This window comes from Rhopalosiphum maidis, chromosome 4 (genome assembly GCF_003676215.2).
Source record: "Rhopalosiphum maidis isolate BTI-1 chromosome 4, ASM367621v3, whole genome shotgun sequence".
NCBI classification, from domain to species: domain Eukaryota; kingdom Metazoa; phylum Arthropoda; class Insecta; order Hemiptera; family Aphididae; genus Rhopalosiphum; species Rhopalosiphum maidis.
This window is the reverse complement of record NC_040880.1, coordinates 7,965,436-7,980,031: the sequence shown is the minus strand read 5'-3', so window position 1 is coordinate 7,980,031 and position 14,596 is coordinate 7,965,436. Positions and strand designations below refer to the sequence as shown.

Sequence of the window (14,596 nt, the reverse complement as noted above, 5' to 3'; positions counted from 1 at the left end):
TCACAGATTGGAATCAAATTTATATATTCAGAAAATGTGCTTGTATTTAGATCAAAGTAAAAATGTTATAAAAGTACATTTTATTAAGATAAAGGTAGTGTATACTGATAGGTTTAAATAAATAAAAGTTAGAATATATTTTCGATTAAAATTAAATAACTATAAATTATAATTATTATAATTTATAAATTTATGAATAAATTGGAATCTGTAAAGTAATACAGTGGAAAAAAATAAAATAATTTTTAAATTAAATCGGTAGATAGCTAATCAGTATATATATATATATATATATATTAAAAATAATGGTTTATTTATAAAGAAAGATAAAACATCAATACATTTTAAGTTCATTAATTTTATTTTAATATTCAGTCTTCGATTGATGTATTGATTGAAATTTCTTAGTTAGCATTATTTTAAACCCTTTATAGTTTATACTCTTAAAATTTACAATTTGAAGCAATTGGTTTTCTTTTATTTAATCACATAATTATAATTTGTATTTATTATCAAGTGTTTTTACTTTTATAATTGTTGTCCATAATAATTTAATTTTAGTAAAGGAAATAATTGTAATCTGCTATTATTAACCAGTATCTATAATGTATATTTGAGATTTGACAAAATTAATATTAATTTATTCAGAATTTAAAATCTTTTCTGCAGTAAATGCATATAGATAACTTAATAATGAATAACTTTCTAACAATTGAATTTAGATTAACATTTTCATACTCTATATTTAAATATGTATAACATCTATCAATAATTATAAAATTGTTAAATTTGTAGTCATGAAACTTAGATCAAAATTTAATACATTTTAATGCAAGCAATGGTAACTAATCGTAGTAAAATTTATTTCATAGAAAAGAATGTTTGAAACATGTTCAAAGTATATTTAGTATTACCCAAAATCCATTTATTATTTCGATTTTAAAGTAATAGTTCATTTCTGTTAAAAATAAACATTTATTTAACTCACGAAAAGAAAATCAAAATAATCACAATTTTTGAATTTAAAAAATGGTTACTATTTATAAAATATATTTAACGAATCTGATATTATGTTTAAGGAAAAATAATGATATTCAATTCATAAAAAAATATTTGATAACGTTATGTAATGAAAAAATCTGAATTATTATACAAACGTAAAAACAATCTCACGATTATTGATCAGGAAGATTATTGTTAGTTGTTCCGCTAAAACAAAATAGTGGTAAATGGTTATAAATTGACAATGAGATATCTATATACACGCATGAAGTATGTGAGTTGTATTAAAATGTTAGGGATGTTACTTTTTTAAAAGTTTCTAGAGTACCTCTACTACTTTTTTTCCAAGTCAAGTACTGGTTGTAATCACAAGTTTGCGAACGCACACAGCACTTCGATGTTACGTCCGTCCATCGCAAAATCGGGAAATAAAAAATCTGATGTATACTAAATATATTATTATACTCAAAAAATTACACGATTCGATCAATTTATGAATTCGTGATTTGGTGTTCCGGCGATTGATGGAAAATTTATTGTTATAACCAACTGGCGCACGAGGAAGAAGATAAACTATATTATTATTATTATTATTATTATTATTGTAACAGTCGATCAAATGTGAATTTATACCGAATGAGGGCAGTGAGTTTGGCAAGAGCTTTAGCTAACCGTCATGCGGGTGGTATACGAGTATAATAGTCCACTTTCTGTAAGAAGACCGTAATAGTACTGTACGGCCGCCGCGGAAGTCGCTTCACTCGATTTTCTGTGGCGTTTATTTATTGCTCCCGACACGGTGAAATATCACCAAGTCGGACACGTCAGACACGCCACGGCCATATTATGTGTGAAATGCGAATGTATACATATCGAGAGTAAAAAAAAAAAAAATCCTTAATCGTTTCGAGACCCGCGCGTGCACTTCACCCGGACGCAATCAGCGGCGTTCGAGCGTCGAGGCCCAAACGCGAATCCGTCGACGTTGAATAAAAATTATTGCATTTCACTGTTTGAAGAAAGCGATTCGAATTTAATCCTTGTAAAGTTCGGTCACGGCAGTCTGTTGTACAATAATTGCAGTAGTTCTATTTAGTGTTTTTTAGGTTTGTTTTTATTTCACGTTTATATACGAACCGAACGAATTAATGTTTAATGAACACATAATGAAAATATTAATTATTCGCATTACTCAATTCGACATTCGACATTATTGCATTGTACTCGAACAATACTTTTGAATAGAAAATAATATAAACCCTGTCGTAGTGTTGTCATTTGTTTTTAATTATTCAAACAACATTACAAAATCTGTTGTAACAACCTACTTTTTTAGTAAAAAGTATAGGTACGTACAAATTCTGTAAACTCCATTCAATATATAAATTATAATAATCAATTGTAATGAACGTATTATGTTTACTTTTATTATTATTATTATAATTGGAGAGGAAAAAAATATAAAACAATATAATTTAAATTAAAATCAATTTGTAGACACCACGGTGAGTCATATTAGATACACTTTAGTGACATATTATATTTTAGGACTATTTTCCTTATAAATTAATCATATATAATACTTTTAGAACATAATTTTCATTTAAAATAAACATAAATTTAATTTTGGTAGGTACTCATCAATGTATAAACTAATCAATAATTAGACATCTAAATATGACTTAACGAGTGATAAAACAAAATATGCATGTAATTATAATGTCAAAATGTTAGTGTTAACATGCATTATATAAGTATGAATCTATAAGATTTTATTATAAGTTTAATTTATTTAAAAAAAATCTATTAAATTAAAATAACAATATATATATATATAAGTTATATATTTTGAATAATTGCGCAAATATTGTTATTATCATTCACAATAAACTTATGTATAATACAAACAAATAAAATAATTTCTTTAAAAGGTTAAACTTTTTATTAAATTGTCTCCGTATACTCTTCACTATTACGTATTTGATTGCATTTGATTTTAAAGATATATTTTATCAATTCAATATGGGGTGTTCGGTAAGGTATATTATAAGTTTATTGATCTATTTCAAAAGATTAAAATTGTAGACTTTACAATTTTATAGGGATTAAAAACTAACTTTAAATCCTGGTTGGTTTTTTTATTTTTTTATATTCTTTAGATATACCTATATAATAACGATACTGACTAAAACATTATGCTTTGAACTGTTTCAATAAATTTAAAGATTTTAGGAAACTTTTAAATTTATTAGATTCGATAAACTCAAAACTGTAAAAATATCTTCGCCAAAACGAATAATTATTGATCTTAAAATGATGTCATAAACGTAATATAAAATGTACCGACTATACTTATTTTATTCATTGATATTTTTGCCTTATGTATTATATTAATTAGTGTTAAAATGTACGCGTAAGGTCACGTCCTCACAACCATCATGCATAATCCCTTCTCTTGATGCCTATCCAGGACATATTGCCACGAGTTCACGGTGATAACAATTATGCATTTAATACTTATTAATTAGTTTGGTTTGATGTTCATGCGGTGCTTATATTGAGGATATTTTCTAACAAGTGTAACAAATATATATATATAAATATGTTATTATATTACTAAATAATACTATCATAATGTTATTCCTAATATACAAATAATAAATATTAGCAGGTCATAATATATTATACTAATTGTCACCCCATCGCTTAAATATAACGCACTCGGATAAATTGTTACCAGATGGTAACTTGTACAACTTATCTCAACTATAACGTGATGCGTATCGTGCATAACACATGTAAAATTGTACGCTTTAGTAAAACCAATCGTAATGGAAAATAAAAAGACAACATTAGAAGTGGAGTTGTCAAATGGCAATGTCCAATGTGATTTTCATACTTCAATCGAAATTCTAGACTAACATACTCAAATACGTGCGAGATAGATGATGTATGATCATATTATATTATATTTATTTACGTTTGAAGTTTGAACGGTAGATTACGATTCTATAGAGTCATATGATGTATTTATATATACAAGGTAATTCATTTAAGTGTCTATATACATTATTTCAAAAAAGTCGAAAATAAACTTTTTTGAAAATGTTATATTATATAGTATTATAGTTTGATATTATTGAAACATAGTGTTTTTAAAATTTCTTAACGTTCTCATTTTTAAGTTTTTAATTTCTTAAATGAAAACATATATTTATAATTTAATATTCTGAAACGGGATATTTTTGGAGAAGTTTGATACATAAAATTTGAATTTTGAACGAACGAACAGTTAATTAGTTAAAAGTATTAAGTATGGGCCGGGTTAATGTGTAAAAGCATATTTTCTTCTTCAAAATAATTATGATATAAATATGTCAACGTTTCCTAATATGTAGGTTCTATAATTTATTTATTTTATGCATATTTCAGTAAAAAATAATATCAGTTATATGTTTTTAATTTATTGCATAAAAGTCGCGTATTTTATAAATATAAAATTAAATTATTTAAACTTTATTTAAGTTTTTATAAGTTTTATTAAATTGTTTATTGTAATAGGCAATTACGTTATTTTGAGGCAAAGACAATCGATCGATCGGCTGAGTAAAATAATACATTTGTATTATTTTCTGAATATTTTATATAATACCTATCTACTAATAATTATAATCTCGTCTAACGTATTATATTATAAACATAACTAAAATTATTTTACAATGTGTGTGTGTCGTTAACCATGTCAAACCGTATCCAAATATCTTTATTCACTTATATTAAAAAAAAAAAAAAAAAAAAAAAAAATATTGCATAGTATTCATTTTCAGTCCATATGCTTGTTATATTTTTAAATATTTGATTACATAAATATGTGCATATCATTTTTTTCTTTTTTTGTGTAAGAATTGGGGGACTAGTAATAAGTATTTCAATTGTACGTAAGTCGTGTAGAACGGCAAAGGGGCGCTCGCAAAATGTTAGTAAACTTGTTATTTGAAATTTGATTTTTTATTATATTGAAATATATAGTACACGGATAAATACTTTGTTTCAGAATATTAAATAAAAAACGATAATATTTTTTCATTCGAAACAGTAAATAGCTTAAAAATTATTACACACAATTCTGTTTTTCAGAAAAGTTTTAAAACGACAGCTAATAATTATTATGTAAACATTATATTATTTTCAGACACGTTGACACTTTTTGAAATAATGAATGTAGGTGCCTGTGTTATAATTGAACGTATCACTTTGTACAGCACGCATTACACAGCATACAATATATGCGTACAATGTACAACTGCCACTACAATACTATATGTGCAATCTACCGTGTGATACGGGAGATACCGCGCGAATACAACTTCTCGTACCTATACCATATTATGGCAGTAAACAAATAATAATTCATAGAATCGTCAAATTAGTGTACCTACCATGGAGCTACTACGTACAGAGTCTATTGTAGGTCGCACAGGGATGAGAACGGTCTGTGCAAATATTAAATTCGTGATGGCATCAATTAACTTTGTATCAACACGCCAAGCAACTTTACACGGGTAGATATAGTTGCTTAAATCGCACAATCGTAATATACGTTATATTGAATCAGTCTTGAATCGGGAACACGTATATTATAGTTTTGTTATTTCGATTTTAGATTTCGATGTTTCTCGTTTATATCGTCGTCCGCAGTGTTGTATTGTGTTCGCTGTTTATTTATCGGTTGCAATGGAAACTATCAGATCTACATATCGGATTATGTGTAAATATTATTTGGAAATAATTAAGTCATCGGTAAAGGTTTTAACTCGAGCGATTCGTTTAACATCAAAATACGAACGTCACATATTATATTGTAAAAATCTATACGTTAATTAATATTTACACGCTTAGTTTTGTATTATTACATAACATTAAACTATAAAAGAATTGAGTTAAAATCAAATCTACTTTATTAGCGATACGCGATATTATCATATTAATATATTATAGCACTGCGATTATTAACTAAACTAAATAAAACCATTTTTTACAATAGGTATTTAAAAAGAAAAATAAATATCAAATACTAGTTTGGAAACATTCGTGGTTATATATTGTGTTGAAGTGAGTTGTTATTAAACTTTAAAGACAGATAATTTGTTAATTATAACTATGTGTTGAAAGAAACCCTCGTGAGAACTATGGGCTACTTTTCAGTTTGTATAAATATTTATACTGCTATATTATACAAACTCTAACTACTAACGGTAAACGTCTGTTTATACGTTCCGGAACATCTGGTTTAACGTTTAATTGGGCATCCTCTCTCATATGTGTATTCTATACGTGGCCAAAAACCACATATATGCGTTAAACGCATTAGCGAGCAATGGTTTAAGCTTCAATAATAGTTAAAAATAATTTAATAAAACAAATCAATACCAAATGTTCAATAAACCTTTTTTTTTTTTTACAGATTTAAATTGAATATTACATGTTCACATTATATATAAATGTATAACTCACGACCTACACTTTTATTTTTTATCTCGCAATACAACCAAACAAATCGTAAATATACTAATAAATATTCCGAAATCATATTCAATACAATACCCGTTCTGGAAGTGTACATAATTTTTAAATTTTAAATGTATACAATTATTAATTTTTTACAAAAATTTGTAGTAATTAATAATTTATAATAATTGGTTTTAATAATAATTTAAATTATCATTTTAAGTTATTTTTACAGACAGTATTTTTTTAATAAAATAATATATATACAATTAGGAAATTAATTAATAATGTATTCTGTATAAACTTCTAAGTATTTCCATTGATTCAACGTTGAGACTTAAATTGCAATTTATTCAAGATTATAGAGAAGTTTGTTTTGCTTTAATCGCTCTTTCTTATTCTCTTGTTAAATTTAAAACATGTCTAAATGTGAATATATAACACAGTATCTATGACATCTAATTATAAAGACTTTCCACCTTAAAACTTTTAAGACATTCAAATGTCACATTGAATTCATTGTGTACATCCACCTAATGTACAAGTAACAGGTTTTACACTACATTTGTCATTTTAACTAATGTATAACGATATATTTTTTTGGGAAAAATGAGAAAAATATACGCAAATTAAACCACAAATGGGTAAATACAAACATAAAAGAAACTCATTTATTTTATTCTTCAAGTCAGGAATCTATTATATAAGAATAATATTATGTACATACAAAATTGAATCATTTACGAATATTAAAAATTAAAAATTTTATTCGTATGAATTGTACAGGCTTAAATCAGGTTTTGGGGTATGAGGACGTTTTATAATCAATATAATAGTTGATTCTAAAAATGATAAAAATGATGCCAAACAAAGTTATTATTTAATTTATTTGTTTTTATATTTGTGAACTTTTAAACATTAATTTTACACCTTAAAATTCAAGTATATTTTATACTATTTAATTTTAGATAATATCGCTAAATTATGCAATGGAAATATATCCTAAAATATTCTAATGCGTAAATAAATTTAAGTTTCTCCCAAGATTTATTCAGTGTAGAATATACATTTAAATATCTATTGTTATTATTAATTATTTAGGTAATACAAATTGATGAATATGCCACGTAAAAAGTTAAATCACCTCTACAACGACTTACTATAAATCTTAGTAAATTGAATGATGTTACATTATGAATCCATTTCAAATATTTAAAATATAACTAAGTAGGTGCATGAGTTATATAACATTATACTAGCAACTAGGTGCATAGTAGTTTAATTTGTTATTAAAAAGTTATACATTAACAATAAATAGATAATAATACAATGCACAAGACATTAAATTTCTTATTTTTTTGCAATAAAACGATACAATTACGTTATGCCTTTCAAATATAAATAGATTGGTTATAACTTACTTAAGATAGTTGACTATAAATTAAAATATTATTTTCAAGAAAAATAGTTTTAGCCATTTAAAAAAAAAAATTTTTATAATTTTCCATCGAAATTGTATAATTTAAAAAAATAAAAAGCAATTGATTAAATTATACCTAAAATCAATAATTCAAAACAACTTGATAAAATAAATAACACTATACTATTTATTGATATTAGAATAAAATATTATAAATACGAGTATATTATCAGTTAAAATTTAAAGTACGTAGTGATAGTGTTTTTGTACAATTTAATACAATTATTCAATATAGAGATGTGTATGCAACGTTGAGTTTGTAGTACTCTTAACAATTGTATAAAATAGTTTTAATTAGTTTACCTAAGAACAGATTATAATATTAAAGAATTTTAGTTAATGTAGGTATGTATTGATGCATCTTAAAGGCTAATAAATTACAATCTCCGTGTTCTTACGCACAGTTTGGTAAAGTAATATTAATAATAATTTATATACGGTATTAATTTAGCTTGTTGGAAGGTTGGAAGTTTAAAAGATATATTTTGATTTATGGTAGCTATACTGGCTTGATTATTTTAAGTCCAAATACTCTAAATTACGACAAATAGACATATTATATAAGTAACAAAATGATAATTACACACATACATATCTATCTATAACTATTCTATTTAAAGATATTGCAGAAAATAGTAGGAAATATCGGAAAATATGTCAAGCAATCTAAGCGAAACACAATAAAATAAAAGTCAAGAGTAATTATTCTCTTATTGAAACACTTTGAAAACATTCTAACAATATATAACGAATTGCAAATCATTATAACGCAGGTTCCAATAAAGTAAAAAGAATATTCTCCATTATATATTACAATAGTGTATGTTGATATATACTTTTTATAGCATACAGGTCTAAGTTAAATATATATACATATATGTACATGTAACTCATACTTGGATAATAAACAAAAATGGCACTTTCGGTAGAATCAAAAATTAATATCGACAATGACCTACTCCCAATGATCCACATAAAAAAGTATTTAAATGAATATTTCCCTAAGAAGCTGTGATTTACAAAAGAGCAATGAGTATGTGGTTATTTACAATTATTGTACAGTCGTTAAACGTTTAACATTTATTCATTTAATTAAATATAGATACAATTGTATCTACAAAAAAATGTATTCCAGATGTCTTAGTTAAAATATATATATAGTTATAATGTAGATGTCATACAGATTAATTATAAGCTTACTCCTATCTCATTTAATTGTTCATACAATTTTTGTTTATTCTCAAAATTAATTTATTTTTCGAAGGTTAAAAAGAAAAACCATTAATTATAAAGAACCTTTGAATGTTATTGTTATATGCCTTGGACCGATTTTCTTTTCATATTATAGCGTATTATATTTAATACTTGGATATTTTCCAAATGTTTATATTATCATATTTTATACATGATATAATTTTCAAAAAAATGTTTACTCTATTTTAGCTAATTGTAAGCATTTAAAATTTTCGATTTTTTTTTTTTGTCTTAATTTTCTTATAATATAATATTATATTGACAAAAAAAATACAGTTGGTTAAATAGGTAAATAATTTAATACAAGGTTTCTCATAAGTTATTTTAATTGTTATTTAAAATTAGAGATACATAGGTACGTTAAAAAAAAAAAATTTTAAGTTTGAAAAGGTATGTCAAAAGTTATTTTTTTTTTTGTAAAACAAAAATATTTTTCTTGAGAATTTAAAACTTTTAACATAGATATATTATTATATTTTACGTAATGCAATTATGGAATTCTTCGAAAAAAATTAATTCAACCTAACATATTTCTAATATTAATAATGGGTGGTAAAATAAATTACTTTAATAGCAATATAAATACATTATAAAGTATTCTTAGTACCTACGTAATGTAGACTAACAACCGTCATTGCTCTTAATCGTTTTTCGTATGCAATGATAAATCATTGAATTCAAATTAAATACATAAATTACAATGACTTACTCAATGACGAGGTACACTCGACTGTATAGCAGAGTGGTTACCTATTTCCTCTCTTTTTTTAAAAAAAAAAAAAATAAATAAATATATTTTATTTAACATTATGCAGTGCATCAGTGGCCACTGGGATAAATTTACATATTATATTAAATTTGGTTGAGTGGATTGGCAAAAATGATGCATTTTATGGTAGTGGAGATGGATTCTGTGTCCTGATTGAGCGATTCGCTGGTGATTCTAAAAGTTTAGGAATATAACAGTTTTGTTTTACATTCCTGATTCAAATATCACTAATCCTCTTCTAATAGTATAACGAATGTACTTTTACGATCATTGATTTTTAAATTATGCTAAAATATATTTATTTGATAAGTCATAAATTAAAATGATTTCAGTTGTGGCTTAATATTGTAATGGTTTAATTAATTATTGTTTTGTAATTCATTGTATTTCAAATGTTGAACAGGTATGCTTATTTAACGGAAAGCCTGAACATGAATTACGACGAGAATCCATTAGCGTAAAAAGTTAAACAATTCTTATGTAAAGTATAAGTATTACCTACTGTAATGAGTTCATAATTTATTGTAAACAGAAAACATAAATAAAAAACAAATTTAGAGTATTAATGTCAATTAAGTAATTTAATTAAAAAATAAAATGGTACATCTTTATTAACTATTTATAATGACTAAACATTTTTAAAATCAAATTTAAGTTATTATAAAATAAAATATATTATGTAAGAAAAGAAATACTACTTGCATAACATGAAGTTATAACAGTGCTTAACATAAAATTACATTTATCATAAATATTTTTTAGTTTAATACATAAAAAAGCTATCTTTAATAGTTATCTAATAATTTAAATTTTACAGATTATACGAGTAAGTATATATCACTTATCGGAATATATATTATAAATATATTTTTTTTTAAATTTATATTCTGTAAAATATTATATAAAATGAAAAATGTCACAGGGGCTGAATTTAAAACGAAATGTTTGATGAATATTAATAATTGTATATTTAAATCAATTTACGTTACAAATCACGATTATATTTAAACAGGCCTACATTAATATTAATTATTGATAACACTATAAATGTTTAGTTTTTATTCTCATATAAATCACAATATATAATAAATATTATGCTATCCAAATCATCACCATAGTCAAGGCATTATAGTGATCTCGTTAGCTTTTAATCTGTTGCTCTATCTTCTGATTTAAAACAAAATAATTATCGGTATGTTATAGTGTTGTGTACATAAAGGATTACGGTAAACTAGTCAAAAGCGTGACAATGTAATGTAAAATCGAATCCGATATATGCAGTATAAGAAACTTTGGCACCAAATAAAACATATTGTGTTCTCGGTTGGGAAAACAAACAGTAGTTGAAGCATGTAAAAGATTTTCATTTGATTTAGAGCAGTGTATAAATGAAATGTGTTATAGAAACATTTATCAAAACAGATGGGTAAAAAATATTCCTGGAAAATTGCTCTCAGTGGTCTAATTTTAAACTAACATAAATCCCACGGTACATCTATTTTACTTAGTGTATTTGAAAAATTTACTGTTCTATTTACATTGTACGTACATTGTAAAGTATTTTTTTATATATATTTATAAGGACGTGTTTCAAATTTATAAAAGTATTAAAACGGAAAGCATACCTAATATGTGTATCTTGTTGGCAGTTATTCTTCCCAGTCCCCGTACAATTGTATTACTGATTTATGTCTGCAGCTGCAGTATGTGTCATTAATCAGTTATACTGGTCATATATTTCCAAATGTAATTTAAATACAATAATATATTTTCTAAAAACATGTACATTTTTTAAATAATACATAATTTCATAGTCATCGAGTCATTTGATGGTTAATGTAAAATTGATGATACGTAATAATTATAAAATTGTCTATAAATTAAATAAATACTTACCTAAAATTAATAACAGTTAATGAATTAATTTTTTTTTTATTTATCAAATCTTGCTATGCACACAATATTTTTTGTCGGGTTATTAAAGCTTAAACAATCAAATGTACATTTACTTAAGTATTATACTTAATAGTCTTATTTTACGAATTTACAATTGTAATAATAATTGTATTTTTACATTGTTTGATAATTAAATTAATAAAAAAAACAACGTTTCTAAACCAATACCCCTTTTATAATTTTAAATAATCAAATTTGTTTTTATTTTAAAATGATTATACATATTAATTTATAAATATAAACCTAATATATACTTTATATATTATATTGTGTACTGGAAAAGTTTAACAATCGTGCAATTAATAAGCATTACACAACTTGGATTATTAATTATGGGTACATCAGTAAATTTTATTATGTATATCAAATATGCAAAATACAAAGCGATTTGTGTACTAGACATCAATATTATATTCAGTTGTGTACATTCAATATACGATAATTTTGTACAAAATTGTATTATGTTAAAACTACAAATATACCAGCGGTGTACAATGTATGTACATAATGAACAAAAAAGATTATAAAACGTATTAAAGTACATATAATTTACATAGACGTAATACATCATGAATGTATTCTATACTATAAACATTACTATATTATTTAAACATAAAGAAATTACGGTATATTACATGGGAAAAATGAAAATATTTAAATACACAATGTACATGCAATTTTATATAAGTAGAACGTGCAGAAATTAAAGTTTTTCAATCATTGCACCATATCCATCAATAATTTATTAATTGTTATCACCATCTAACTACTTATATAATACATAAAAAAAAGAAGTACATTGCAATATATCATTAAAAGATAAAATCTGATATTTTTTAGCCATTTGTGTTTTCAGTATAAATAACTGTTTCGTATTGAAGTTTATGTAATTTTATAAACTCCGTTTGAAGTTAGGTGAATCATTTATTATACCAAAAGAATACTATCATGGAACAGATTAAAAAAATTTAAGCAAATTAGTAACAATACTCTTTGGTATTACAGTACTAATAGTATCAGTGTATAATAATGCAAATAATATAATATAATGACACGTCAAAACACATACAGATGTGAAGTATTAGAACTCGAAACTTTCAATAGATCATTAGCAATTAATTTAATAAAAAAGATTTAGGTAAAAATATATCGAGACACTTAGTCAAATTTTTACAAAATTCGAATTATCAAACAAATTTAGGTAGATTTACAAAATGTACAACTCGGTATTAAATGCACTGTACACTAAACAAACTGTTAAATTGTAGTTATTTAATGTAATATTATAAATTATAATAGTATGTATATTTTATACAAACATTTTTACACAATACTTATTAAAGGAAGTACTTAATGTATTATTCGATTAATCCGTAATTGAATTTCAAAAGTAATACACTAATACGGAAGTAAAATATTATATTTATGCAAGGAATTAAAAAATAAAAATATATTTTAATAAAAATAAAAATAAAATACACTATATAAAGTACTCTCGTATTTGAAATTGCAAAACAAGATATAGTCAATATTTTTCAATAAAACATAAACTATTCTAAGGCAATGATATTATGGGCTAATTTTAAATCAAATAATTAAACAAAAAAGAAAAATAGACCATTTATTGCAATGAATATAATTAAGAACAGTATTATCACATTAAAAACAACTAATGCAATATACAAACAACACAAGTCATCGGGTTGTAATTATCAGTATTATAGTATAGTCTGCGCAGACATTCAGTTGACATACTCCGGACATATAACAAGACGAGTAGTTAAAGTTTAAAACATTTCATCACGAAGCCAGCCGAGTACACTCTAATCCATTTGCAGCTGTTAGTTAGATATAAATAAGTCATAGGAACTAAAATAATTTTCATTCATGTAGAGTCCAGTTTACCAGTATACATTCAAAAAGGATAATATTATTGATAATTATGATGAACCCTGTCAATATACTATATTCACTTTTAATGTACAAAATCAATGTAACTGCCTGTGTCTATGCGAGGGGTGATTATAATTATGTAATATTGGCAATGGAAAATAACAGTCTCGTATTCAATTATTATTGTCTATTCGTTCTTAAAATAACAAAAACAATAGCACTCTACGTTAAATAATATAATATCGAGGCAAACTTATACATATATGCATAACAGTAAGCGCCTATATAAATATCGGGAACCATGGTTATTATTGTGAACTTGAAACGAAATTACCGAGTTTGCAGGGTTGCCGGTCACGAAGTGTGACCGAAACTAAAGTTAGGCAATCGTTTGTATAATTATTACAACACTTCACTTTAAATAATAATAACAATGCAATAATAAGGCGGATGAATATTAATAAATCATAATATACGAGGCACGTTTGAAAATTAAAAGGGTTGTGGGGGGGGGGGTGCTACGGTGTGATGATCACGGAGCTTCACTTGAACAGGCTACAGTATTGGGATAAAAGAAATTGAAAAAAAAGCACAGGTACATAACCATCATTATTTTATTATGAATTTGAATAACAATTTGATACCGCTTAACGCGTTACGACATAGAAACGAATTAACTCTATATTTTTTATATGCATTTGTCCGTTGTAACAGTTTTTATCACGAATTTCATA

The 14,596-nt window shown here is 24.7% G+C and overlaps 1 protein-coding gene across 2 annotated transcripts in view; it reads left to right on the top strand.

Moving 5' to 3' along the window:
• LOC113548622 overlaps window positions 1–14,596 on the top strand; it is a 112,389-nt gene that overhangs the window by 18,794 nt on the left and 78,999 nt on the right. Inside the window, exon 2 of one of the 2 annotated variants that reach the window (XM_026949593.1) lies at window positions 10,417–10,493. The exons of the other annotated variant lie outside the window; for it this stretch is intronic. The gene's annotated coding sequence lies outside the window, so the exon portion shown is untranslated. The remainder of the gene's footprint in view (window positions 1–10,416; window positions 10,494–14,596) is intronic. 2 annotated transcript variants of the gene reach the window in all.